Source organism: Meriones unguiculatus, chromosome 6, assembly GCF_030254825.1.
Source record: "Meriones unguiculatus strain TT.TT164.6M chromosome 6, Bangor_MerUng_6.1, whole genome shotgun sequence".
NCBI lineage: Eukaryota > Metazoa > Chordata > Mammalia > Rodentia > Muridae > Meriones > Meriones unguiculatus.
In genome coordinates, this window is record NC_083354.1 from 75,239,736 (window position 1) to 75,252,330 (window position 12,595).

The 12,595-nt window shown below is 44.9% G+C and overlaps 1 long non-coding RNA gene across 1 annotated transcript; it reads right to left on the reverse strand.

Moving 5' to 3' along the window:
• Positions 1 to 606: 606 nt before the first annotated feature.
• Positions 607 to 5,802, reverse strand: LOC132654714 (uncharacterized). The gene is made up of 2 exons (XR_009592401.1): positions 5,613 to 5,802; positions 607 to 2,053 (listed from the first exon to the last, which is right to left on the reverse strand). It is a non-coding gene; the product is annotated as an uncharacterized LOC132654714 (long non-coding RNA).
• Positions 5,803 to 12,595: the final 6,793 nt, after the last annotated feature.

Consider the following 12,595-nt stretch of genomic DNA (forward strand, 5'->3'; position numbering starts at 1 on the left):
TTTTCCTTCCTTTTTTTCCCCTCATTCCTTCCTTTCTTCCTTCCCTCCCTCTTTCCTTTCCTTATTTCTTTATTCCTTTTGGAGATACTAAAATCCCACATTACAGTGGGGCCTGTGTAGCTGCAACCTCAGAATCAAATGGGAACTTTTTTTGTAAATGGGAATCTTGGCTCTACTTCAGACCTAGTGAATCAGAATCACGAAGGAGTAAGTCTAGCAATCTGTTTTAACAAGGCCTTTAAATCAAGCTAATGAATACTAAAGGACACATCTGGAGGGAAAGGGTGGTAAATGTCCTAGGTTAAGGTTAGGAGTTTTTGTATCTCTAGCTCTGTGCAATTGCTATACATAATGACCTGGTCATTTTCTTTAAAGATTTTGGACTGGTTTACTTGATGTTGTTTTTACAAAAGACAGATCAAAACCAATTTAGGTGTAGAAAGGGTTTATTCTACCTTACAATTTTCAGAACATCATCCACCAGTGAGAGAATCCAGTGCAGGGACTCCAGCAGGAGCAAAGGCAGGAACCATGGAGGAAAGTGGCACACTGGTGTTACGACCCGCGTAATCGTCTTGCCAGCAAGAACGCACACGGACAACAGGATCCTTCTGCAGCAAACTTTATTACAATGAAAAGAGGAAGATCCCGAGCCCCGAAGTGGCACTGTTTATATAAGCCCTGCTCGCACCAGAGTGGTGTGAGATGACGTATCATTCCCTGATTGGCTGCTCACCCATGGTGTGAGATGACGTATCATCCCCTGATTGGCTGCTCACCCATCACCCCATATGACGCCCCAGGCTGGGCTCATGACTTGGCGTGCTATTGCCTAACGGTCATGCACTCTAGGACTTGTTTACCAGTTTTGAGGGCGGAAGCCAGTGCCATGGCGACCAAACCCCGGCTCTCCACATCTCCCCCTTTTTTATTTTGTTTGAACAGTAAGCTTCCTACTGTCAATACAGCATTATGCCAGAAAGCCAACGTCTGAGCCTGGTGGTCTCAGCCGTTGCCCGTCATTGGAGCAACCTCCTCACTGTGAGGCTGTCCTGTCTTAGGTTGGTGAAGACTTATTTGCACTCTTCCGTCACTGACTTTCCAGATCTTTTGGCAAGAGAAAAATTATGATTTACACCCATCCCCGTGCAATGGGAAACAGATCCCCAGGGAGTGCAAGGGCTGTAAATCCAGATTGTGGCATGTGCCTGCAAAGACAGAAGCAACCTTGTCAAACATTAATTTTTCAGCATGGATAACCAAATATTGGGGGAGGTGGCTTGCTCCAGAGCGGCTAGCGCCTGTGCGATCACCACCTTGTCACATTTTTGTTGGGTTTTGAGTTTGCAGAACAACCAGAGGACAAATATTAAACCACAGCACAGGGCAGCGCCAAACATCCCAACGCCCACCCATTCCTTAAAATAAGAAAAGGCGGAAGAAACCCAGGATAATAAGCGTTCTGTGAGCGATAAATCCACTCGAGTAGAATTAATGGTCACCACCGCCGCCCTTAGCTCTTCAAGCGTTTCTTCAAATCCTTCTTACCAATTTCCTGCAAGATATAGGGACAATTTCCTGGACAACTTAGCAGCTCGGGTAAGATCTTCATATTGTACACTGGTAATACGAAGTGCTCCTATTTTTCTTTCACACCCTAATTGAGCCAATTGAGATAAAATATCTATTCTTTCTTCCACAAGATCCAGACGCTGGTTAAGAACCATCAATCTGCCTTTTAATTGTGTGCTAGCAGATGCATGAAGGTTTATGGCTTCAGCCACACCTGCCGACAATTGATTTACTGTCAAATAAGGCAGGCCTAAATCTTTATTGGACGAGAAAAAATTATGAATTATGTCTGACCAGCATAGGCTTTGGGAATGCAGACAAAATGGCCCAACGTTGTACCCCCACAATACTAGGAACCAGATTTAGAAGGATCCAAGCAAGAACTGGAATTAGTTGCAGGTATATTCATTGAAAGATCATCTTCAGCTGCCGCGAGCTTTCATGTGAGGTGCTCCGGTACCCAGAATGGATTGTTTTCTTCCTGTGGGAAAACATAGACAGCTCCCCTGGATCTTATTAAGATAGGATCCGGGCCTTTCCATTAACCAGTCAAGACATCCTTCCATTTGACCATTTCCTTAGGCCTATCAGGCTCTACAGGGCGCAGCTTGCAGCCAGTGTTAAGGCTCTGGGTGAAGAAATATGAGCATCCCCTTCCAAAATATCAAATAGGGGTTTTAATTCAGCAGAAGGAATCTTTAAAAATGGCCTAAGCCAATTTATATCACCTAATAATTTTTTAAAATCATTTAAGGTATGAAAATGGTCCCTGCAAATTTCTATTTTTTGAGGAACTATTTTCTCCAGGTAAATGACCGTTCCCAAAAAGGAACCTACCTCTGAAATCTAGACCTTTTCAGTGGCAATATGCAATCCCCATTGCTGCAGGGTTTTTTGCAACAAAGGATACGCATCTTGCAAAATGGCTAACTCCTCATGGCACAAGAGAATATCATCCATATAATGAATTAGCAACAAGGAAAGAAATTGCTGTCTAACTGGTTCAAGAGCCATCTGCACATACAATTGACACATGGTGGGGCTATTAGCCATGCCTTGAGCTAAAACCCTCCATTGATATCTTTTATCTGGTTTATGATGATTACCAGAGGGTAATGTAAAGGCAAATCTTTGTCTGTCTTGTGGGCACAATGGAATGGAGAAAAAACAATCCCTGATATCTATTATTATAATTCTCCATTGCTTAGGCAGGGCTGAAAGCAGAGGCAAGCCTCATTGCGCTGTTCCAAATAATCACATCTGTGCATTAATAGCCCTCAAATCATGGAGAAGTCTCCATTTTTCTGATTTCTTTTTTATAAAAAAAATGGGTGTATTCCATGGAGAGGCAGAGGGCTCCAAATGACCAAGCTGAGTTTGTTCTTCCACTAATTGAGTGGCAGCCTTCAACTTTTCAGAGGAAAGGGGCCATTGAGGAACCCATACGGCCTTCTCTGTGAGCCAGGATATGGGCATAGAACCCTCAATGGCATCTAATGAAAACTCAAGCCCTGTCTTCCTTTATTATTTTCTTGTGAAATTGGGTCTATTCTCCCTTGTTCTTTCTTGCCAAGACCTTTTCCTTCCTTATACCCCATCCTTTTCATAATATCAACCGCTTGTTGAGAATACTCATTGGTCAATGCCAATCCTAAATCCTGCAAAATATCTCTTCCCCAGAGATTGACAGGGAGAGGAAGAACATATGGTATGAAGCTTCCTGTTTGACCTTCTGATGCCTGCCACATCAAAGAACATGAACTAACCACAGGGCCGGCCTCATATCCCAACCCTTGTAAGGAGTGGGATGATTGTGTAACAGGCCACACCTTAGGCCACCAGGTGGAAGAGATAATGCTTTTATCAGCCCCTGTGTCCAAAATACCAGTAAAACTTTTCCCTTCTATTTGTAGTTGTAGGGTAGGTCTAGTTTTAAGATCAACTACCAGATGAGAAAAATCTGTTCCTGTGGAACCAAGCCCTCTTGCACCCCTTGGTGTTTCGGTAGATGGAAAACAGTCATGAAGGCTTGGGAGGAGGACCAATTGAGCAATCCTATCTCCAGGAGAAATAGAAAATATGCCTTGAGGGCAGGAACAAAGCACCTGGAGCTGTCCCGTAAAATCTTGATCTAATACTCCAGGATGGACCATAAGTCCTTTTAGAGTGAGAGAGGAGCGACCCAAAATAAGACCGACACATCCTTCAGGCAGAAGGCCTTCAAACTCCACTGGGACAGGTCGCACCCCCATGTGTGGCATTAATAAGAATTGTGAGGTAGAACGGAGGTCCAACCCTGCTGATCCTCTTGTTGCTCTACAGCTGGATAAACGCTCCTGTTGCCTACCTGTGTCCCATATCTTTTGGGGCCCTGAGACCTGGGGCCCTGATGCCCGTTTTTTGGAACGTTTTTATCCCTCTCCTCAGAGGGGGTGTCATGCTGTATAAGTTTTCCCTGAATATCTCTGACTGAGCGGCATTCATTAGCCCAGTGATTGCCTTTTCTACATTTAGGGCAAAGTCCAGGAATTTTCTTTTGCGCAGACATACGACAGTCTCTTTTTAAATGACCCATTTTGCCACAATTAAAACAAACTTTATTGTTTACAGAACTTGGGCGGTTCTTGCTTTGTAATATGGCTGCCACCAGGCCGGCGTTGGTAAGCGGGCCTCCGAGTCCTCGGCAAACTTTTATCCAATCTGTCCTTTGTTCCTTCTGGGGATAATGACTGCCTTGCATTCTGGCGAAGCATTCTCATACACCAGTTGCTCTATCATTAGTCGGACCCTTTCCGGGTCTCCTGCTGCGTCTGTCATTCTGGCCACAAATTCTGGGAATGACTCCTGAGGACCCTGGATAATTTTTGTTAAATGGCTTTCGATCCCATCCTTCTTTGAAAGGGCCTTCCATGCTTTAATTGCAGCAGCAGAAATCTGGCCGTATGCTCCCCAATCATAATTTGTCTGTCGCTAAACATGTGGACCTTGTCCTGTTAGTAGGTCAAAGGTCCAATTTCATTGATTGTCCTCTGCATTAACATTAGCCCTAGCCTGGGACTGACAGGCATCATGCCATAAAGCTTTCCATTCCAAATACACTCCCATATTGGGGAGGGCAGCTTTTACTACAGTCTGCCAATCATTTGGGGTCATTGCTGTAGAGCCCAGCCTCTCAAGCTGCATGATTGTAGTAAAATTAGCATCCACCCCATACTTGTTAACTGATTCTGCCAGTTCTTTGACTAGGGGGTAGTCTATAGGTGCATAGACACGGCCTCCCTCCACGTCTTCAAATACTGGAAAAGTCTGAAAATTTTTATGTCTATCTTTTGTTGAAAAGAAGGAGTCAGGGCAGTACCTCCCGATGTAGGGAGGAGGAGGAGCACTAGGGACAACAGGAGCGGCCGACCGAGAAAGTGCACGCTTCCTGTTTCTCAGTAGTAGCCGCTCATCCAGGTGGTATCGTTCTTCCTCATAGCAGGCTGCTTCCTCCTCTAGATCTGACTCCTCAGAGGGACTTAACTCCTCCGACTCAGAATTGCCAATTTCTAAAGCCTCTAGTTCTTTTGTCGGATAGAGAGGCTCCTTTTTAGATTTTTTTCTTCTCCTTATGTTTCTCTCCCAGGGTGTCCTTTCCCTTGCCTTTCGCTCCCGCGGCTTTACCGTCCGTGGAAGAGTCTTTATCCTTAGGGACATCTTTAGAGACATCCTTTTCCTTTTTTGTAAGAGCTCTTAACCTTTTATCCCGTTCTGTTTCTGACATGCTGTCTTGTATCTCCTCCAACACTTCCTGACCAGCCTTAATAGAGGAACGACAGTTTTCATCTTCCAAGCAAGATTTAACCAAAAGCCACAGTGATCTAGTACCTGCTCTTAGCTTTCCGTTAATCTCTTCCCTTTCGAGATCGCCCTCAAGCTTGTACAAAACCAAAAGAAAAAGGACGAGGGCAACAGTCACAACAGGGAAAGCAATAAGGGCTCCTGCTAGCTGAGGTGAAAGATGAGATAAATCAAGCCCAAACATACCTCTCAGAACTTACCTCGATGCTACAGTTCTGAATCCTCCCCGCGAACGGGGGTCTCCTCGGCACCGGCAATGGCAGGCTCCCGGCATCCCGGGTTTCGGCACCAGATGTTACGACCCGCGTAATCGTCTCGCCAGCAAGAATGGACACAGACAACAGGATCCTTCTGCAGCAAACTTTATTACAATGAAAAGAGGAAGACCCCGAGCCCCGAAGTGGCGCTGTTTATATAAGCCCTGCTCGAACCAGAGTGGTGTGAGATGACGTATCATTCCCTGATTAGCTGCTCACCCATGGTGTGAGATGACGTATCATCCCCTGATTGGCTGCTCACCCATCACCCCATATGACGCCCCGGGCTGGGCTCATGACTTGGCGCGCTATTGCCGAACGGTCATGTGCTCTAGGACTTGTTTACCAGTTTTGAGGGTGGAAGCCAGTGCCATGGCGACCAAACCCTGGCTCTCCACACACTGGCTTGCTCAGCTTGCTTTTTTCTACAACGCAGGGCCATTTCCTAGTGGTGGCACCACCCACAGTGTGCTGTGCCCTCCCACATCAATCATCAAGTAAGAACGTACTGCTTCAGGCATGTCTATAGACATTGAGGCAATTTCTCAATTGAGGATCTATCTTCCAAGATGACTCCAGGTTTTATTAATTATAAACTATGCAGAACTTGTTTAAAGTGCATTGGGAATGTTTGACTTAAAAAAATGAAAAATGTTTGATGGGATACACTAACATTTGAACATTATATAATATGTTCCTTTTTAGAGCATAAATTCAGTATTTTATTTCTTATGAATAAGAATGTTTTATTGATTATATTTTATACACTTTGTATCCCACCTGTAGCTCCCTACATCCCTCTATCCCACCCATACCCCTTCCCCAGTCCACTAACAGGAGAGGGCTTCCTCCCCTTTCTTCTGATCCCAGTCTATCAGATATCATCAGGAGTGGCTGCATTGTCTTCCTCTGTGGCCTGGTAAGGCTGCACCCAGCTGAGGAGTAGGTGATCAAAGAGCAGGCCAATCAGTTCATGTCAGAGACATTCACTGTCCCCATATCTATGGAACCCACTGGGACACCAAACCACCATGGGATACATCAGTGCAGGGGATCAAGATTACCTCCATCAATGGTACTTGTTTGGGGTATCAGTCTCAGAAAAAAAAAACCCTGTGCCAGATTTTTTTGTTCTGTTGCTCTCCTTATGCAGCAATTAAAAACAAGGAAATCATGAAATCTACAGGCAAATGGTGGGAACTGTAAAAGATCATCCTGCCTGAGGTATCCAAGAAGCAGAAAGACAAACAGGGTATATACTCATAAGTGCATAGTAGACATATAGGATAAACATAATAAAATCTTTAAAACTACAGAAACTACTGAAGGAGGAGGTACCTAATCAACAAGGAGCATCTGGGTAAGATGCTCAATCTTCATTCAGAAAGGCAAAGAGGATGGACATCAGAAGAGGAGAAAACAGGGAACAGGACAAGAGCCTACCACAAAGGGCCTCTGAAGGTCTCTACCCTGAAGGGTATCAAAGCAGATGCTGAGACCTATAGCCAAACTTTGGGCAGAGTGCAGTGATTGTTATGAAAGAAGTGGGAAAAGGACAGACAAGAGCTCCAAGAGGAGAGCAACAGAACCATTTATTTTTATTATTTTTACATCATATTCGAGGCTTTCCTTCCCTCCTTTCTACCAAGTACCTCCTCCTCACCAAACCTCTCACCCATCCTCCCATCCTCCCTTTTTCTAAGAAAAACAGGAGGCTTCACATGGATATCAACCAGCCTTGGAATATCAAGTTACAGTAGGACTAGGACATCTTCTCCAATTGTGGCTAAAGAAAGCAACCCTGTTAGGGAAAAGGGATCCAAAGGCAGGCAACAGTCAGAGACAGCCCCTCCTTGTGCTGTTAGGAATCCCACATGAAGACCCAGCTGCATAACTGCTACATATGTGCAGAGGGTCTAGGTCTGTCCCATGCATACTCTCTGTTTGGTGATTCAGTCTCTGTGAGCCCCTATGACCCAGGTTAGTTGATTCTGTAGGTTTTCTTGTAGTGCCAATGAGCCCTTTGGCTTCTTCAATCCTTCCTCCTCCTCTTCCTAAGCATTCCCCAAGCTCAGCCTAATGTTTGGCTGTGAGTCATTGCATCTATTTGCATCAGTTGCTGAGTGAAGACTCAAACAGATATGCTAGGTACCTGTCTGTAAATACAGTCAAATATCATTAATAGTGCCAGTGGTGGGCTCTCTCTCATAGCATGGGTCGCAAGCTTGGCCATTCCCTCAGTTTCTGCTCTATATTTACCCCTGCACATCTAACAGGCAGGACAAATCGTGGATAGGTTTCCCCCTACTGGAAGTCTTGTGTGGTTACAGAAGATGGCCATTAAAGGTCCCATTTCTTTATTGCTAAGGGTCTTAGCTAGGGTCACAACACAAACACAAACTACGACCCAACTAAAATCCCACATATTTAATTAAAACAAAAATATGAGATTCCAAAGGAACCAAAATTTCGATGCCAGTAACCAGCTGACATGGACTAACAGAAAAGAGGGACTTTTGAGTTCAAGGCTGTTTAAAGCAGTATGGAGAAGAAGGTGGAAGAGGTGATTTTGGCTTTTGGATTTTTCCTCTGGAACATGAGCTGAGCAGAAAGTCTTCTTCCTTCTGGGATATCAACTAGTCAGGAAGGTCAGCAGGGTGCTTTCATAGGGCTAGTTGGTGTTTACCTCAGCATCTGGCTCCTGAGTCTTTAGGGGTAGAATCTAATGATTGGGACTCTTGTTTTTAAAACAACAGCCCTCTAATGCTGGTCCAAGTGCACTGCATTCAGGGTCTGCAAGCTGCTTTCCAGGAGTGGAAAGCCCTATGACCTGCACTGAACCTTCAGTTCCTACTCTACTCCCAAAGCCATTCATCACCATTCTTTAACAGTTGCTGCTTATCTGATATCGGCACTGGAAGGGGTAGATAGCAGCCCATCCAACAAGGAAATCTTATCTCAGTGAATGTAAGAGTAGATGAGGGTTCCTGCCTATTTCACCCATTGCACTATTGGTTGTTGTTGTTTCTTAAGAATGGCAAAGATAAAATCCCCAAACAGATACATTGATCTTGAGAATGAGGTCTGAGCATACAGATATTTGTCTCACACGTGGAGCCTCCTATATTAGTGAGCAACCATCTCAGCCTGTTCTTAAGTAATTCAAAGATTGAAAGGATCATTTATAAACATAGGGAAAGAGCCGAATTAAACATTTCAGGATGATCATGTTATCATATGAAACTTACATTTATATTGTATACACAGTGTTAGGACATTTCCAAGAAAGAATGATATAAGATTACAAGTCTTCAGAAATTTTAAGAGTGACATAGAAATCGATATATATAAATTTGTACACTTCTAGGTAGGCCCTGCAAGGGCTTAAAGAATCTTTGGCAATTCTGTCAGTGAGCATGTCCACAAGCATGGCTTCAGAGGGGGATTTCAGGTTTGTTCATTACACATCTGCACTGAAGTTGTGTCTGGGTCATCACATTGTTAATCCACACATGACTTGGTGTTTCTGGTCAGGTCAGGGTGAGGACCAAAGTCAACAATGAGTACCCAAAGTGTGAGGACATGAGGGTTTAAACCATAGTCTGGTATGTGAGGGTGATGTCACATACCAGACACCAGAATTGTTTTTTCTGTCTACAATTTCCTTTGAGATCTTGCTGTTCACTAACACAGAGATCTCTTGTCTTGGATCTCTTGAAAACCGCTGGAGCCTGTAACATATCTGGGTGGGGTCCACACACACAGCATGCCAAATTTGCCCAGATGTTTTCTCTGCTGTGGTCCAGACATGATGAAGGCCATGTATTCTGGTTTTGGTTCTAAACTGGAGCAAAACTCGTGGGTTGGATGAAGAGAACCCTTGAAGTTAAGCTGGACCCTGTGGACTCAGTAAACAAGGAGTTGGCAGGACACATTTGATGTCACTTTATGGCCTTTGTCATTGTGTCATTCTTCAGACATCCACCTCATGGTGTTAAAGTGTGTCCATCCTCTCTGGAGTGGTGTGTTACCTTAGTCAAAGTTGAGATCAATTTGTTGTCCTTCATTTGTAGTGTTCCAGATAATACCAGGACACACAGGGTTCCCTGGGTGCGGCCCACACACCCTTGCTCCCACAGTGTGCCCAAGCTCTGTGATGTTTATGTGTGCTCCAGATTACTTAAAAGCCATGCTGTTGTCTTGACACACTTGAGGTGAAAATTTGTCTGTGTTGTTAGAATGGCAGGTACAGCCCACAAACCACACTGTACCAAAAGGATCGTCTAGGTTACTAATGATTGGCGTTCATGGCCATGGTCTGATGGCACTCATCAATGGTGAGTCCAGATTTCTGTTAACATTGCATGAAATTGGTCACTAATTAGGCTGTGGTTGGTTTAAGAAAATCAATTAACATAAAGATAATGCCTGGCTTTACACCAGGTCAGGGTCATGGTTTTGTCCATTTCAACTGGTCATTCAGATGAGGGTGGTTTCTTTAAGGCCTGGCTCCTTGGTGGTGAAATGCATCCTGGGTAGGATAGAGAGGGTGAGGCCCACACACCCTTTGTTGACAATATAGACCAAGGCTACTTGGGGTTCAAGGAGCTGCCAGGTTTCTTGGGAGGTCACGCAGGGTACAATATAAGTGTTCATATTCAGGTCATTATGAAAGTGTGCTTCTTGGAGAATAAAATGTTCCCAGATGTCAGTTCATTGGAAGAAGACCAAGTATGAGCCCATGGTTCTTCAGAGTAACAGAGAGGCCGAGGGCCATACCAATTCTTTTTTTGGCCCAAGCCATTTCCAGGTTAGGGATAGGCCCAGGCCCATTTGTCTTCCCCTTTGGGCCCAGGCCCTTGTCTCTTGTCCTTTGAGCCCAGGCCTCTTAAGGGATAGGGATAGGCCCAGGCCCACTTCTCATTTCTTATGAGCCCAGGCCTCTTCAGGGTTAGGGAGAGGCCCAGGCCCACTTCTCTTCTCTTTTGGGCCCAGGCCTCTTCAGGGATAGGGAGAGGCCCAGGCCTACTTCTCTTCTCTTTTGGGCCCAGGCCTCTTCAGGGTTGGGAATAAGCCCAGGCCCTTCTCTATTCTCCTTTGGGCCCAGGCCTCTTCAGGGTTAGGGAGAGGCCCAGGCCCTTGTCTCTTCTCTTTTGGGTCAAGGCCTCTTCAGGGTTAGGGATAGGCCCAGGCCCTGGTCTCTTCTCTTTTGAGCCCAGGCCTCTTCAGGGTTAGGGATAGGCCCAGGCCCTTGTCACTATTCTTTTGGGCCCAAGCCTCTTCAGGGTTAGGGATAGGCCCAGGCCCACTGCTCTTCTCCTTTGGGCCCAGGCCTCTTCAGGGTTAGGGATAGGCCCAAGCCCACCTCTCTTCTCCTTTGGGCCCAGGCCTCTTCAGGGTTAGGGAAAGGCCCAGGCCCACATCTTTCCTTCTTGGCCCATGCCTCATTAGTATTATTGATAAAACCAAGCCCACGTCTCTTTTTGGTTGGGCCCTGTGTTTTTCAGCTTTGTGGATAATTTCATGCCCATGTTTTTTTTTTCTCTTCACTTTTTAAAGTCACAAATTTTTTCAGGCATGCCCTTTTCTAAATTTTCCTAACTCGTGTCTTTACATAGAGGCGCCCATGTAGCACCTTACATTTGTATTTTTGCATCCTGTCATCCTTTCAGCCAGAGTACTTGTTTTTCCTAATGATTGAGGTACTTAATCCTTGAGAGTCCTCATAGATGTAAACATATTTCACCTTCATGTATTGTCTATATTTTGGGGAAAAAAGAAAAGAAAGGGACATTAGATGATCAGAAGCTTTGTTTTCCTTGTATGTTATGTAACTATGCTTTTGTTTTGATTGGAAGTGTGAGATTTCCATTGGGCTATACTTTGTCCACACCTGTTAATTGTCATATGTGGGGCATGATCTTTGCCAGCTGGTAATAGCTTTCCTTATGGGGCACAGACACTGGTGTGTTCTAAGACTCTGAGTATAAACGAGGTCAAAAAAGAGACAGTGTGACATTCATTGTTGGCATGAGGTGTGTAGCAATTTGGAGAGACCAGAGAGAGTTTCACAGTGTGGAGGAGATAGACAGAGGAATGCTTCAGAGCACAGGGGCATGGAGGAGCCTGCTAGCTGTGTCTGCAGGTGACAAAGATTCATGGAGTGGCCTAAAAGAACCCCTTGACCCTAACTATCAGGAAGGAGTAAAAGGGGTCTGGATCCCCACTCAACACTAACTTAATCTTCGTACATGGGTTTGGGGGATTGGTGGAAGGGAGGCCTAAGCACCCCAAATAAAGTAGAATTTTGAAAAGACTGCTACAGGTGGCATTCTGCTACACGTGGTGATCAACATTGTTTAGGATAAAAAGGGCTAACAAGTGACACCCAGACATGGCTTAACAATGATGGGGAACTTGGTTTTAGGAGCTCTACATAGGAGACGGCAAGTTCTGAAAGAGTGAATGTGACGTTTCAAGATGTCACTAAAAGGGTTATAGCATCAGCTGCTGCCAGGTTCTCTCCTAAAATGTTCCCAGACAGAATTTTATGTTTTGCTTTGCTTTCTTCCTATATTCTTAAGTTTTAAGAATGATGGATGAGATAGGAAGACCAGAGGTGTCACTCAATTCTTTAGTTCTGGAAAGGATTACAGAGTTGGTAGTTCAACGGGAAAGCTTATGGGTAGAAATTGAAGCTCTTGGAAAGCAAAAAGCTCCACTGAAAAATGGGAGTTTATCCTCTCTTGCTGCCTTGCCATACTCCATGAGCCAGGTGTTCTGAGTACTCCAAGGGGGCAGGGAGGAAAGGGAGCCCAACAGGCCAAAAGAGCTCTGGAGCCAAGTACTCCACTACAGGAACTTCCTGAGGCTACACAGGCAACATCAGCTTTGCCAGTCTTTGTGCAACATATGCCTACTAATGA